The sequence below is a fragment of the Physeter macrocephalus genome, chromosome 9 (genome assembly GCF_002837175.3).
Source record: "Physeter macrocephalus isolate SW-GA chromosome 9, ASM283717v5, whole genome shotgun sequence".
NCBI classification, from domain to species: Eukaryota; Metazoa; Chordata; class Mammalia; order Artiodactyla; family Physeteridae; genus Physeter; species Physeter macrocephalus.
Window position 1 is genome coordinate 63,760,375 of NC_041222.1, and position 14,437 is coordinate 63,774,811.

Genomic DNA, 14,437 nt, shown 5'->3' on the forward strand with positions numbered 1-14,437 from the left:
AGGGGGGAGTGGGGGTTTAAAAACTGTGCAACATTGACAAATGTCCCAGGAAGGGAGAGCCCCAAGGACCTGGGGTGTCTCCTCTCCCAAGGCCAGGAGCAGCAGCAGGGTGGAAAATGGGGGTCCCCCTACCCCCTGCATGGCCCACTGCATGGGCCTCTCCAGGTGGTGTGGTGCCTCAAGGAAGAGGCCTCAGTAGTGTGTGCTCATCACGCAGCCTGGATGCCCCTACCACTCACTCCGCTGCAGAAGGAGATAGAGTGACAGCAACTCAAGAGCATCCTCCCCCATTGCTGAGGCTGTAACCCACTTGCTAAGAATGGCCAATTGTCACAGCGCCCTTGGTCTCGCTCCAGCGTGCTCTGGATCTCCTTCAGGACCCTCTCATCACCGAGCAGAGCATGCTCCATCTCGGGCGGACCTCCTCTCCTCTCCATCACCTTGGCTGAGTTCCTGGCTCCACCCAAGGCCTTCTCAGGGCCCAATCCATTGCGGGGGCAGCTGTAGTTCTTCGTTTCTGCTGAATCCACCAGACACTGGGACTCAACCAGCCACTTGGTGGAGAGAGAGAAGTGCTCAAATTCGGAGGGTGAGATCAGGTAGAAACCTTGGCCATTTGGAGAAGATGCAGAAAGCAATGCTGCTGACATCCACCTAGCAGAAGTAGCTATAATGAACCTGGGGCTTGAGTAGCGGCAGTGAGACCACCTGGACATCACCCACGTTGTTGAGGACAGCCAGGTGATGTTCCCTACAGTCCTCAGCTCGACAGCTGGGGAAGCAGGCCACAGTGACTCACCACCCGCAAGCCCTCTAGGGTGGTTAGCTTCAACTTTAGCCTGGTACTGACCGTGGGCAGCGTGAAACACCTTGAACTGTTCTTCTGACCCAGCGAGCAGCTGGTGGCTTCCCTGAATGTCCAGGTTCTTTGACAGGTCATGGGCCACTTCCAGGGACTTGAGAAGGGGCACACTGTGTCTGTCCAGCACCAGGATGCCCACCAGGCATCAGCTGGATCTCCTTGGCCTGCTCCGCTTGCACCAGCTCATCCATTCTGTGCTCCTCGGGTGTCATTCACAAGGCAAAGGCAAAGACGGTACTACCATTGGTGCCAGCCCACAGCAAGAGGCAGAGGCGAGAGTTGTCCCTCAGGTAGATGTCAGTGAAGTAGAGGGTCCGGACTAAGCCCGTGAAGGTGTCTGCTGCCGAGTGGGCCTCCATCTTGCACTGCACGGGCGCCAGCTCCACGTTCTGCATGTGGGTCTGCTCTGCCCTGGTGCTCCCCTCCTGCACATCTCCTGGAGGGCCAGAGGGCCACTGCTACCTTTTGGACACCCAGCTGCGACGTGTCCAGCGGAAGGACTGGCACAGAGACGTCTTTAGGGACTTCACATGGGACAATGGGCCCTCCAAGGCTAGCTGATCACTGAGGTGCGTGCACTTGACAAAGACCTGCTGCTAGTGCCGGTGATCAAAGAGCCTGAAGCCGTGGCTGGTGCTGAAGGCCACGAAGTGCCACTGGGAGTGCAGGGCCAAGAAGGTGACCACAACTAGGGGCTGGCACTGCACCAATACGAAGGGCTGAAAGCCAGGCTCAAAGCGCACAGGCCCCGGGCAGGCACACAGGAGTTCCTGCCCCTTCCAGAGGTAGCCTTCCTGGTCCTGCAGCAGGTCAGCCTCCACCTATTCCACGGTGTGCTCCACTCCTTGTCATTTAGCTCCAGCACCCTCACCTGCCCTGCCGTGGTGGCCACAACCAAGTAGCCACTGTATTTGCAGAGGAAAATCTTTTGGATGCCCAGCTGAGGATCGTCACTGTGGGGGTCGAAGGAGCCCACCTTGCAGAGCGGGGACCACTCATCCTTGCCCTGGGCAGTGAGGCTCTCACTGGGGTCTGTGTTGGTGAGGAACACCTGTACAGTGCTGAGTTTGTAGAGCAGCAGCAAGCACATGCCACAGGCATCCCAGAACCTCACCATGCTGTCCCCATGAGTTATGGGCCACTCCACGGTGGAGAAGTGTGTGTTCTGCCAGCTGCCAGCAGCGATGATGTGCTCCCACAGCTTCAGGTGGATGTTGGAGACTTGGTGGGAGCAGGTGATGGCAGAGCAGTTCAGGGAGGCCAGGTAGGGAGGCTAAATCTGCAGCCAACCGGGCGTCTGAAGGTCAATCACCACCAGCTCCTCCTCAGCCAGCACCACCTGAGCGTAGGGGTCATCAAAGGCAGCCGCACGGTCCATCTCAATGAGAAGAGTAAAGTCGACGACTCGGGAGATGAAGTCAGAGGCTGTCTGCTGGCTGCTGTGGACCACTGAGATGCAGTGGCAGTCCCTATAGCCAGCCGACAGCATGCCACCCTTGAAGATGGTGAAGGGCAACCCCTGCTTGGTGGTCAGCCTGAAGATGTTGGTAATAGCTTTGCAAGGAAAAGGATAAAAAGGCACACAGCTGTGCAGGGGCTCTGGTTTCTGGGTATCACCAGACACGGGCCACTGGCAGTAGCTGCTGTCAGAATGGCAGCTATCAGATGACCATCCCGCTGACAGCAGATATTCTCCTGTTGCTGGCTGCTGAGGAAATGACAGAGCACGCAGCTGCCCTGCAGGTCCCAGATGACGATGAGCCCCCAGCTGTAGCCAATCAGGGTCTGGCTGGGGTCCCAAGGATGTTCCTGCACAGCCTCCACCACCTCAAACACCCACCGGTGGAGGGCCTCCTCTGGAAACTATGTTCATAGCAGCACTATTTACAATAGCCAAGACATGGAAACAACCTAAATGTCCATCGACAGATGAATGGATAAAGATGTGATATGTGTGTATATATGTATATATACACACAATAGAATATTACTCAACCATTAAAAAGAATGAAATAATGCCTTCTGCAGCAACATGGATGGACCTAGAGATTATCATACTAAGTGAAGTAAGTCAGAAAGAGAAAGACAAATACTGTATTATATCACTTATATGTGGAATCTAAAACAGGACACAAATGAACATATCTATGGAACAGAAAGAGACTCACAGACATAGAGAACAGATTTGTGGTTGCCAAGGGGGAGGGAGGATGTGGGAGGGGAGTATTGGGAGTTTGGGATTAGCGGATGCAAACTATTATATACAGGATGGATAAACAACAAGGTCCTACTGTATAGCACAGGGAACTATATTCAATATCCTGTGATTAAACCACAATGGAAAAAAATATGAAAAAGAATATATATATGTATAACTGAGTCACAATGCTGTATAGCAGAAATTAACACAACCTTGTAAATCAACTATACTTCAATAAAAAGTTTTTAAAAAGAAAAAAAATAGAATAGAAAATATCAAAGTATATCCCCCATAATACCAATAAGTGTTATTTCATGACACTTGTTTCAGTTATGAGTACAGGCGTACACAAATGACATGGTGGGTTACAATGTTAACCATATTGATACTTGTTACTGTGAGTCACAGTATAAAATGTTTTTTTTTTCATGGTATAAAATGTTTGAAAGCTACTGCTCTCTGGTATCTAACCTAGAGGGATGCCTAATGCTCTATGAATGCTTACTGAATTGAACAAACTGAGTAGTATAATACAATACATTTATTACAACTTCAAAGCTTCCACTTTAAAAGAATATAAAGTATAATGGCTATTGTAACAAAAGTAAATGGATTCTGGGCTATGTGAAGCTATAGGGGGCAGGGCAGAGGAGTAGTAGAGAGGGATCCAAATACTTCCTGTTATATTTCAACAGACTTTCTCTCCAATAACTAAAATGTGTCTATACTTAAGGAAGATTAAATACAATTTTGGCTAAGTTCACTTTGGAAAGCTTTTCTTGTTCACTGAAATCACCTCATGATTATAAAGTTCTGCAACTTTAAAATATCTGATACAGGTAATTCCACCATGATTCACAAAAGGATCTTTCAGAGCAAAAAGCAAACAAACAAAACAAACAAAAACAAAAAAAACAAAAAACCTAACAAGACAATGAACTCAATGGTAACAGTAAATCTTTTTCTGTCAGTAATTAACATTAAATGAAAACATATTAAACTCTTTAGTCAAAAGACAAAGAGTGGCTGAACGAATTAAAAAAACAAGACTCAACTATATGCTGTCTAAAAAGGACACACATGGGCTTCCCTGGTGGCACAGTGGTTGAGAATCTGCCTGCCAACGCAGGGGACATGGGTTCGAGCCCTGGAGATACACTTGGCTTCACTCAAAACTTAACCTCAGGGCTTCCCTGGTGGCGCAGTGGTTGAGAATCTGCCTGCCGATGTAGGGGACACGGGTTCGACCCCTGGTCTGGGAGGATCCCACATGCCGCGGAGCAACTAGGCCCGTGAGCCACAACTACTGAGCCTGCACATCTGGAGCCTGTGCTCCGCAACAAGAGAGGCCACGATAGTGAGAGGCCCATGCACCGCGATGAAGAGTGGCCCCCACTTGCCGCAACTGGAGAAAGCCCTCGCACAGAAACGAAGACCCAACACAACCAAAAATAAATAAATAAATAAGTAAATTTAAAAAAATAAAATAAAATAAAAAGGACACACAGGTTGAAAGTGAAGGGATGGAAAAAGATATTCCATGGAAATAGTAACCAAAATAGAGCAGGGTTGGCTATACTTACACCACACAAAATAGATTATAAGTCAAAAATTGTCATAAGAGACAGAAGGACATTATACTGATAAAAATGCCAATCTACCAACAAGATATAAGAATTATATATATTACACACATCAGAGCACCTAAATATATAAAGCAAACATTGACAGTTTGAAGGGAGAAATAAACAATATAAGACAATAAAAGTAAGAGACTCCACTCTCAGTAAAGGATAGAACATCCAGACAGAAGATCAAAAAGGAAACAGAGGACTTAAACAAAATTATAGACTAAATGGACCTAACACACATACACAGTAAGTCCCCTACATACAAACCTTCAAGTTGCGAACTTTCAAAGACGGGAACGTGTGTTCACATGTCCAATTGCGTAAGTTAGTTCACTTGTCTGGCATACATTGTCACGTGCATGCATCCTCTACAAGTAGTTGTGCTTCTGTGTACTTTACTGTACAGTACTGTACGGAGTACAGTAGTATAGTATCTTTATTTCAGCTAGATCTGCAAGAAGACGACTTCATTGAACTCCTTGCTGTGCAACATGAGGAGATTACTAATGAAGACCTGATGGAACTGGAGGCCCAGAGAAAGGACCAAGAGAGACAAGAGAAAGAAGAAGTAACTGAAGAACCGAAGAGATTCACAATGCAGGAAATGGCACGGGGATTTTCTTTATTTTAGGAGGCACTGTTAGTTTTTGAGGCATAGGACCGGAACGTAGAACAGTACACGAACATTGCAGCAGCTGTTCAGAATGCAATCCAGTGCTACCATGTCATCTATGATGAGAAAAAAAGAGCTACCACCCAGACATCACTGGTTCGTTTTTTCAAGAGGGAAGACAGAATTAATTCCAGCAAGGAACCAGAACCTGTGCCATCGTCAGGTGTGAGTGAAAACTGCAGCTTGCCCTCCGTCTCCCATTGCTGACGATCCTTCAGCTCTACCATCTCCCACCTCCTCTCCCTCCTCCAGTCAGTAACTTTTCTTGCCTGTTCACTCAACGCCAGCCCCTGTATGCCAGCTGTTGTACTGTACACTGTACTTTTCAAGGTACTGTACTGTAAGATTAAAAATGTTTTCATTACTTTTTGTTTATGTATTATATGTGTGAAAAGTATTATAAACCTATTACAGTGCAGTACTATATAGCCAATTGTATTAGTTGGGTGCCTAGGCTAACTTTGTTGGACTTACGAACAAATTGGACTTACAAATGTGCTCTCAGAATGAAACTCGTTTGTATGTAGGGGACTTACTGTATAGAACATTCCACCCAACAGCAGCAGAACACATTCTTCTCAAGTGCACATGGAACATCCTCCAGGATAGCTCAAATTTAGGTCACAAAACAAGTCTTAACAAATTTAAGAAGATTGGAATTATACCAAATATCTTTTCTGACCACAACGGAATGAAACTAGCAGTCAACAGTAGACAAAAAACTGGAAAAATTAACAAATGTGGAAATTAAACAACAATAATCTTGAACAACAATTGGATTTAAAAGGAAATTTGAAAATACCTTGAGATAAAAACACAACATATCAAAGCATATGAGATTCAACAAAAGCAGTACTAAGAGGGGAGTTTATTGTCATAAATGCTTAATTAAAAAAGAAAAAAATCTCAAACAACCTAACTTTACACTCCAAGAAGCTAGAAAAAGAATAAATTAAGCCTACAGTTATCAAAAAGATGGGAATAAGAAAGATCAGAACATAAGTAAGTGAAATAGAAAAAAAAGTGAAAAAAACCAACGAAACTAAGAGCTGATATTTTGAAAAGATAAATAAAATTGACAAACTCTTAGAAAGACTATGAAAAAAAGAGATGACAAAATAAAATGAAAGAGAAGACATTAAAAACGATGCCACAGAAATTAAAAAGATCAAAAGTGACCAGTATGAACAATTATACACCAACAAACTGGATAACCTAGAAATAATGGATAAATTCCTAGAAACATACAACCTACCAAGACCAAATCATAAAGAAAAAAAAGTCTAGGGAGTTCCCTGGTGGCCTAGTGGTTAGGATTCTGGGCTTTCACTGCTGTGGCCCGGGATCAGTCCCTGGTCAGGGAACTGAGACCCCACGAGCTGCATGGCACAGCCAAAAAAAAAGTCTCAACAGACCTATAACTTGTATGAAGGTTGAATCAATAATCAAAAATCTCCTAAGGAAGAAAAGCCCAGGACCAGACGGCTTCACTAATGAATTCTACCAAACATTTTAAAAGAATTAATGCCAATCTGTCTCAAGCTCTTCCAAAAACTTGAAGAGAAGTATACACTTCCAAACTCATTTATGAAGTCAGCATTATCCTGATACCAAAGCCAGAAAAAGACATTACAAGAAAAGAAAACTACAGGCCAATATCCCAGAGGAATACAAATGCAAAAAAAAACCCAAAAAAGCCCACAATACTAGCAAACCAAATTCAACAGCTTTTTAAAAGGACTGTAGATCATGACCAAGTGGGATTTATCCCTGGGATGCAAAGATGTTGGTTCAACATACACAAATCAATAAATGTGATACAACACAATACCAGAATATAGAATAAAAATTACACAATCATCTCAATAGATAAAAACTCTCAAAAAACTAGGAATATAAGGAAATTACCTCAACATAATAAAGGCCATATATGACAAGCCCACAGCTAACCTCACACTAAATGGTAAAAAATTGAAAGCTTTTCCTTTAATATTAGTAACAGACAAGGATAACTGCTCTTGCTACTTCTATTTAACATAGTACTAGAAATTATAGCTAGAACACTTAGGCAAGAAAAAGAAATAAAAGGCATCCAAACTGGAAAGAAAGAAGTAAAACTGTCCATGTTTGCAAATGACAATATCTTATACATAGAAAATCCTAAAGACTCCACCAAGAAACTGTTAGAACTAATAAATTCAGTAAATTTGCAGGATACAAAATCAACATACAAAAATCAGTTGTATTTCTATATACTAACACTGAACTATCTGAAAAGAAAATTAAAGAAACAATCTCATTCATAATAGCATAAAAAAACAACAGCATATTTAGGAATAAATTTAAACAAGGATGGGAAAGACCCGTGCACTGAAAACTATAAGATGTTGATAAAGACACAAACAAATGGAAAGATATCCCATATTCATGGATTGAAGAATTAATATTGTTAAAATGTCCATACTACCCAAAGTGATTTACAGATTCTATGTAACCCCTATCAAAATTCCAACAGCATTTTTCACAGAAGTAGAAAAAGCAATCCTAAAACTCATACGGAAACACCAAAGAACCTGAATAGATAAAGCAATCTTGCAATCTTGCAAAACTGGAGGTACTCCACTTCCTGATTTCAAAATATATTACAGAGCTACAACAGTGAAAACAGTACTGTACTGGCATAAAGACAGAGATTTGGACCAATGGAACAGACTAGAGAGCCCAGAAATAAACATATGCATACATGGTCAACTGATCTTTGACAAAAGTGCCAAGAATACACAATGGGGAAAGGATAATCTCTTCAACAAATGGTGTTGGGAAAACTGAATATCTATATGCTAAAGAATGAAATAGTACCCTTATCTTATACCATACACAGAAATCAACTCAAAATGGATTAACATTTAAAGAAGAATTCTGAAAGTGTAAAACTCCTAGAAGAAAATGTCGGGGAAAAGCTTCATTGGTCTTGAATATGATTTTTTTGTATATGACAACAACAGCCCAGGCAACAAAAGCAAAACAGTCAACTGGGACTACATCAAACTAAAAAGCTCCTTTATAGCAAAAGAAACAACAGAGTGAAAAGGCAATTTATGGACTCAGAGAAAATAGTTGAAAACTATATAACTTATAAGGGGTTAATATCCAAAATATGTAAGGAACTCCTACAACAGCCAAAAACCAAAACCTGATTTTAAAGTGAGCTAAGGACTTGAATAGGCATCTCTCCAAAGCAGACATATAAATGGCTATCAAGTATATGAAAAAATGCTCCACAGTCTATAACCATCAGGGAAATACAAATCAAATCAAAGCCACAATGAAATATCACCTCACTCCTGTAAGGATGGTTTTTAAAAAAAAAAAAAAGACCACAAGTGTTGGTTAGGATGTGGAGAAATTGGAACCCTTGTGCACTGTTGGTGGGAAAGCAAAATAGTGTAGCCACTATGGTTAACAGTATAGAGGTTCCTCAAAAAATTAAAAACTACTGGGACTTCCCTGGTGGTCTGGTGGTTAAGAATCTGCACTTCCAACGCAGGGGGCATAGGTTTGATCCCTGGTCGAGGAACTAAGATCCCGCATGCTGTGCGGTGTGGCCAAAATTAAAAATAAAAATAGAACTACCATATGACCAAGCAATCCCAGTTCTAGGTATTTATCCAAAAGAATTGAAAGTAGGATCTCAAAGAAATCTCCCATGTTCATTACACTCCATTACAGCACCAGTCACGATAGCCAAGACGTGAAAAAACATGAATGTCTATCAACAGATGAATAAAGTCATAGTGGTATACACATACAATGGATTATTATTTAGCCTTTAAAAAGAAGGAAACTCTGCAACATGTGACAACATGGATGAACCTTGAAGATATTATCCTAAGTGAAATAAACCAGTCACAGAAAGGCAAATATTGCATGATTTCACTTATACTAGGTATCTAAAATAGCCCAATTCATAGAATCAAAAAGTGTAACGGTGGTTGCCAGGAGCCAGAGAGAGGGGATGTGTGAATTATTAATCAATAGGCATAAAGTTTCAGTTAAGCAAGATGAGTAAGTTCTAGAGATCTGCTCTACAACACTGTATCTATCCTATAGTCAACAATACTGTATTGTATACTTAAAAAACTACTAAGAGGAAAAATCTCATGCTAAGTGTTCTTACTAAAATTAAACTCTGAAATGGGTCTCACTGGATTAAAATCAATGTGTTAACAGGACTGTGTTCCTTTCTGAGTCTCTGTAGGATAATTTGTTTCTTGCCTTTTCCACTCTCTAGAGGCCTTCCACATTCCTTGGCTTATTGCCCTCTTTTTTCATCTTCAGAGCCATCACCATTGGACTAAGTCTTTCTCACACTGCCAGCTCTCTGGTTCTTTGTTATGCCTCTCTCTTCCATTTATATAAATTATAATTACACTGGGACCATCTGGATAATCTAGGATAATCTCTCTACACATGGCAGAGTGAATAATGTCCTCCAAAGATATCCAAGCCTGAGTTCCTGGAACCTATGATTGCTACCATATATGGAAAAAGGGACTTTTGCATATGTAATTAAATTAAGGATTTTGAAATGGGGAGATTATCCTAGATTATCTGGGTGAACTCTAGATATAATTGCAAGTGTTCTTATAAGAGGGAGATTGAGGGAGATTTCATGAAAGAGAGGTGAAGGAGATATGACAGAAGCAGAGATTAGAGAGATGTGCTTCAAAGATAGAAGAAGGGGCCCCAAACCAAGGAATACAAGTGGCCACTAGAAGATGAAAAAAACAAGAAAAGGGACTTTCCATTCAGAGACTCCAGAAAAAAATCAGCCCTGAAAACATTTTGACTTTAGCCCAGTGAAAACTGATGTTGGCTTTCTGACATCCAGAACTGTAAGAGAATAAATGTGTGTTGTTTTAAGCAACAGAACTTGTAGCAACAATAGGAAACTAATATACCATCATCTCAAGGTCTGCTGATTGCCAACCTTAATTCCATCTGAAACCTTCATTCCATTTTGAATTTAATATAGTCACAGTTTCTAGGAATTAGGACATGGACATCTTGGGGGTAAGGGCATTATACTGCCTACCACAACTTCACATACAGTGAAAGTCCAGGTGAACAAAATATGTCAATGTCAAACATTAACAGAAAATGTAGGAGAATGTGTTCATAATCTTGGGTGTGTAAAAGGCCTTAAGACAACAAAGTTGTTAAGACATCTTTTTAAAAAATTGATACATTTGCTTCCATCAAAGTTTTAAAATTCTGTAGGCTAAATAATACCATATATAAAGTAATAATACAAGCAACAAGCTGGCAGAAAACATTTGTAACATATATAACCAAGCATTAATAGCCCATTTTATACTAGTAAAAAATAGAAAATGACTTAAGTGTCCATCATTAGGGGAATGATTAACTAAATCGTACACTTATCCATACAATAGGCTACCTACAGCAGTTTAAAAGAATGAGGGAGAATCTTTCTGATTCTTTGCAAAAATCTCCAAGACATATTGATATTTTAGACAGTTATAGAACAGCATGTGCCGTGTGATGCTATTTTAAGGTGGGAAACAACATGCACCAAACAAAGTCATAAAGTATTTCCCCCAACTTTATGAGGATATCAGCAATTACCTCTGGGGAAAACAGTAGCAGCAAAGGGAAACATTAATTCTGTTCTATATCATTTGAATGCAGACATATTCATGTATAAACTGCATAGCATTTTTTAAAGCACAGTTTTGTCTTGTTCATCACTGTATACAAGCAGCCAGCACAGTACTTGATAGGTAATGTTTGTTTAGTGAATGAAATCCAAAGGGATGGGACTTATTGCTAATGCTAAATCCCGTGCTGGTGAGAAAATGCCCTGGTTATACCTAAATTCTTCCTGCTTCAAGCCCCGCTTGGTCTTCCTTTGGGAACTGCTTTGGGGAAACTGGAAGCCTGAGCCAGAAGTAAGTGTGTGTGTGTGTGTGTGTGTGTACACGCACACGTACATATGTGCACGTGCTAGCACGTATAATAATTTATATTCTTTATGTTTGATCCAGACAACAAGCCTGCAAAGTAGTCACCCTCATACCCATTTTACAAATGAGGAAATTAAGGCTTAGATAAGGGACTAACTGAATGACTTACTGGAGTTTTCTTTTTTCTCTTCCTGTAAATGCAATTTTGACAGTTGCAGAATTCTTACAAAACAGAATGTGGTCAGTTCAAGAAACAACTTCCTTCTACCAGTACTTGACTTGCTTTATTAGTTATTTGTTTTACTTGTATTAGATATTCATACACTTGTTTTTAAAACTGGCAGTAAATTGTATTCAGTACATCTACTTCCCTCCCTTGAGACAATAGTCAACAACTTTTTGTGTGTCTTTCCAGAAATATTCTATGTACATACAAGCACACATACAAATATTTCTAAAGTTTAATTTGAAGCATTTTACATACATTGTCCAGTACCTCTCTTATTTCACTCAACAATGTATCTTGGAAATCATTAAGTATTTGCTAGATCTGCTACATTCTGGACCATAGCTGTACATGATTAATTTTAGAGAAACCTCATAAGTTAATTAATCCCTCCTCATTTATGGCACTGAAATTGTCTCATATCTTGTTATTACAAAGCTACAGTGGCTATTGTTATACATGGGCCATTTTGCACATGTGCAAATGTATCTGCAGAATAATTTCTAGAGGAGCAATTGCTGAATAAAATAGATGTCCCTTAAAATTTTTCATGGATATTGATAATTTTCCTCTGTAGATGTTATATAATTTCACTCTCCCCAAGCAATGTTTATTCGTACCCCACCTCCAGCACTTGGTAACATTTTCTTATACAAGAGGGAAAAGACGGAAAAAAGAAAAGAAAAAATCTATTTCATTTGCATTTGACACCCAAAGGTAGTTTCTTCAACCTTGCCCAGGGGCAAGTTGCAGTTCCATCAACCCCCCATTTTCTGCAACTGTACTACTTTTCAACTGAAACTGTGAAAACTATTCCCCTCTCTTTTACTTTATACGTGATTGATCTACTTCATGTAGGACTGGGCATGGAAATTATTAATTCTGCTCTTCTATTTAAAAGATATCACTCCTTTCAAGCTGATCGACCCCTCACAATCCTAGGTCACTTTCTGAGGGCACTTTCCAGAAATTTCCACCTTTGGTTCCGTGGTGTAGCTACTGCCTCCTCCTGAGAACTATTTACTTGAGGTACTTTTCCTGGCAAAAAAGAAGCACACTGTCCCCATTTCTTCTTCCCCCCCAATCTCATCTCAAGTGTTTTCCTTAGGAAAACACTTTATTTCATTACTATTTAGCTTTGTGCAAACTAGTTTCCCCAGTTCCCAGCTACAAAGAGAGACTCCTTGATTTCTAAGGCCAAATCTATTTTTTCTTACTATTCCTATACAAAGCTTGAAAATATGGCAACTGATAAAAAAAACTTTTTACATGTTAAAATAGCTTTAAAATTATATTGCAACTAATAGTGACTTAGAGGTTAGCAGGCAGAAGGATCCTGAGATGTACTTCCTGGATTGCTAACTTCAAATTTCATCTGTGACAACAGTTTTCTCACCTGAGTTATTAACAACAACAACAGCAAAAATCATTTCATAATATGATTTATAGTGAGGGGAGCACTATTTCTCTCTCTCTCCTCACCTCCAATAAAGAAAAAATACTATCACTAGCTTTTTCTGGGTAGAGTTAACATGTTGATTTGTTCTCTTATTCATTACAAAAATCTTTTTGGCAATCTTTACCAAATCAAAGCTATTTGGCTTGGTTGGAAAACAGATGTGATTTCAGTCCATTAAGAAATTTGTCTTTGTATGAGGGGAAAGATTTTCTCAGAAGGTAACTAGAACACTGGTAGATTCATGAACAATACCAGTACTTTCTGGTTTGTTTTTATCTTTCCTTAGAGATGGTGAGTCCTGTAATCCTACTGTCTGGCATAGGGCCTGGCATACAAGAGGTGCTCAATAATTATCTCGAGTCAATTAATGAATAAGATTACTTACGGAGAAAGAACTCCTCACATTCTTCCCCCTCAGCTCTCACATATCTTTTTCCAGTAAACTGGAGTGCAAACAGGGTCGGGGGGAGCTCCATTATCCACCTGAATGGAGACAGAGGTTAGGGAATGATTATTCTGTTTGCTCATAAATACCTTAAAGATATTAATAAACAGAGGAGATAACTTAATTTCAGGTAGCAGTCCGTAGGCATTAAACGTAAATGCAGACTTGCTCCTTGGCTGCGATCCCTCAAGAGAAACAATTCTCTAAGAGCAAGCCGTCTACAGACAGAACTGGGGCAACACCCGATGATTTAGTCATCTATTTAAAGAAAAAGACAATTGAGATTTCAGAAAACAGCCTAAATTATTGTAAGACAGTTCATTCAAAGAAAAGTTCAAATAGAGAAAAAATGGAATAATAATATTCACTTTAAAATATGTTTGCTTATTGCGCGAACGTTACTGCTTAAATCCGGTACGTGAGTTCTGGGAGGAGGTGCTTCCTTTCCCGCCGGCCGCCCGGCCTACGCGGGCACCTGGGAGACGCGGCCGAATCCAGCGCTACTCTCTGGGGCCTCGGGCTCCCAGGTCGCTGCACCCGGCGCGCTCCCCACTAAAGCTAGAAAAATGCCTCAGTCCGGCAGTACCTTTTTTTCTTTCCTCCACGGCTGATTGGCTCCGAAGTTTCGTCCGTTATTACGGGAAAGCCCCGGCCTCCGGCCTCCGAGCCGAGCTGCGATCCCGCAGCCTCCCCTCCGGCCTCAGGGCCCCAGCCGTCTAGCTTAGAACCCCTCCCTTTTTCCTCTTCCTCGCTCCTTTTCTCTCACCCTCCTCGCTCTCTCTTTTCTTTGTTTGTTTGTTTTTTAAACCAGAGAAAGCGGCCGAGTTTCTCGGCCCGCTCTCGGGGGGTCCCGGCCCAGCCCCGCGCGTTTCACTTCCACGTCGCTCCAGCGGCGTAAGCGGCCGGCTGGGCCGGCGCTTTGCGTGCTCCGGAGACGCGCACATGCACGCTCTG

General features: G+C 41.3%; 1 pseudogene; it reads right to left on the reverse strand.

The window, feature by feature from the left end:
- Nucleotides 1–271: 271 nt before the first annotated feature.
- LOC102990969 (LLGL scribble cell polarity complex component 2-like) lies at nt 272–13,514 on the reverse strand (annotated as a pseudogene).
- Nucleotides 13,515–14,437: the final 923 nt, after the last annotated feature.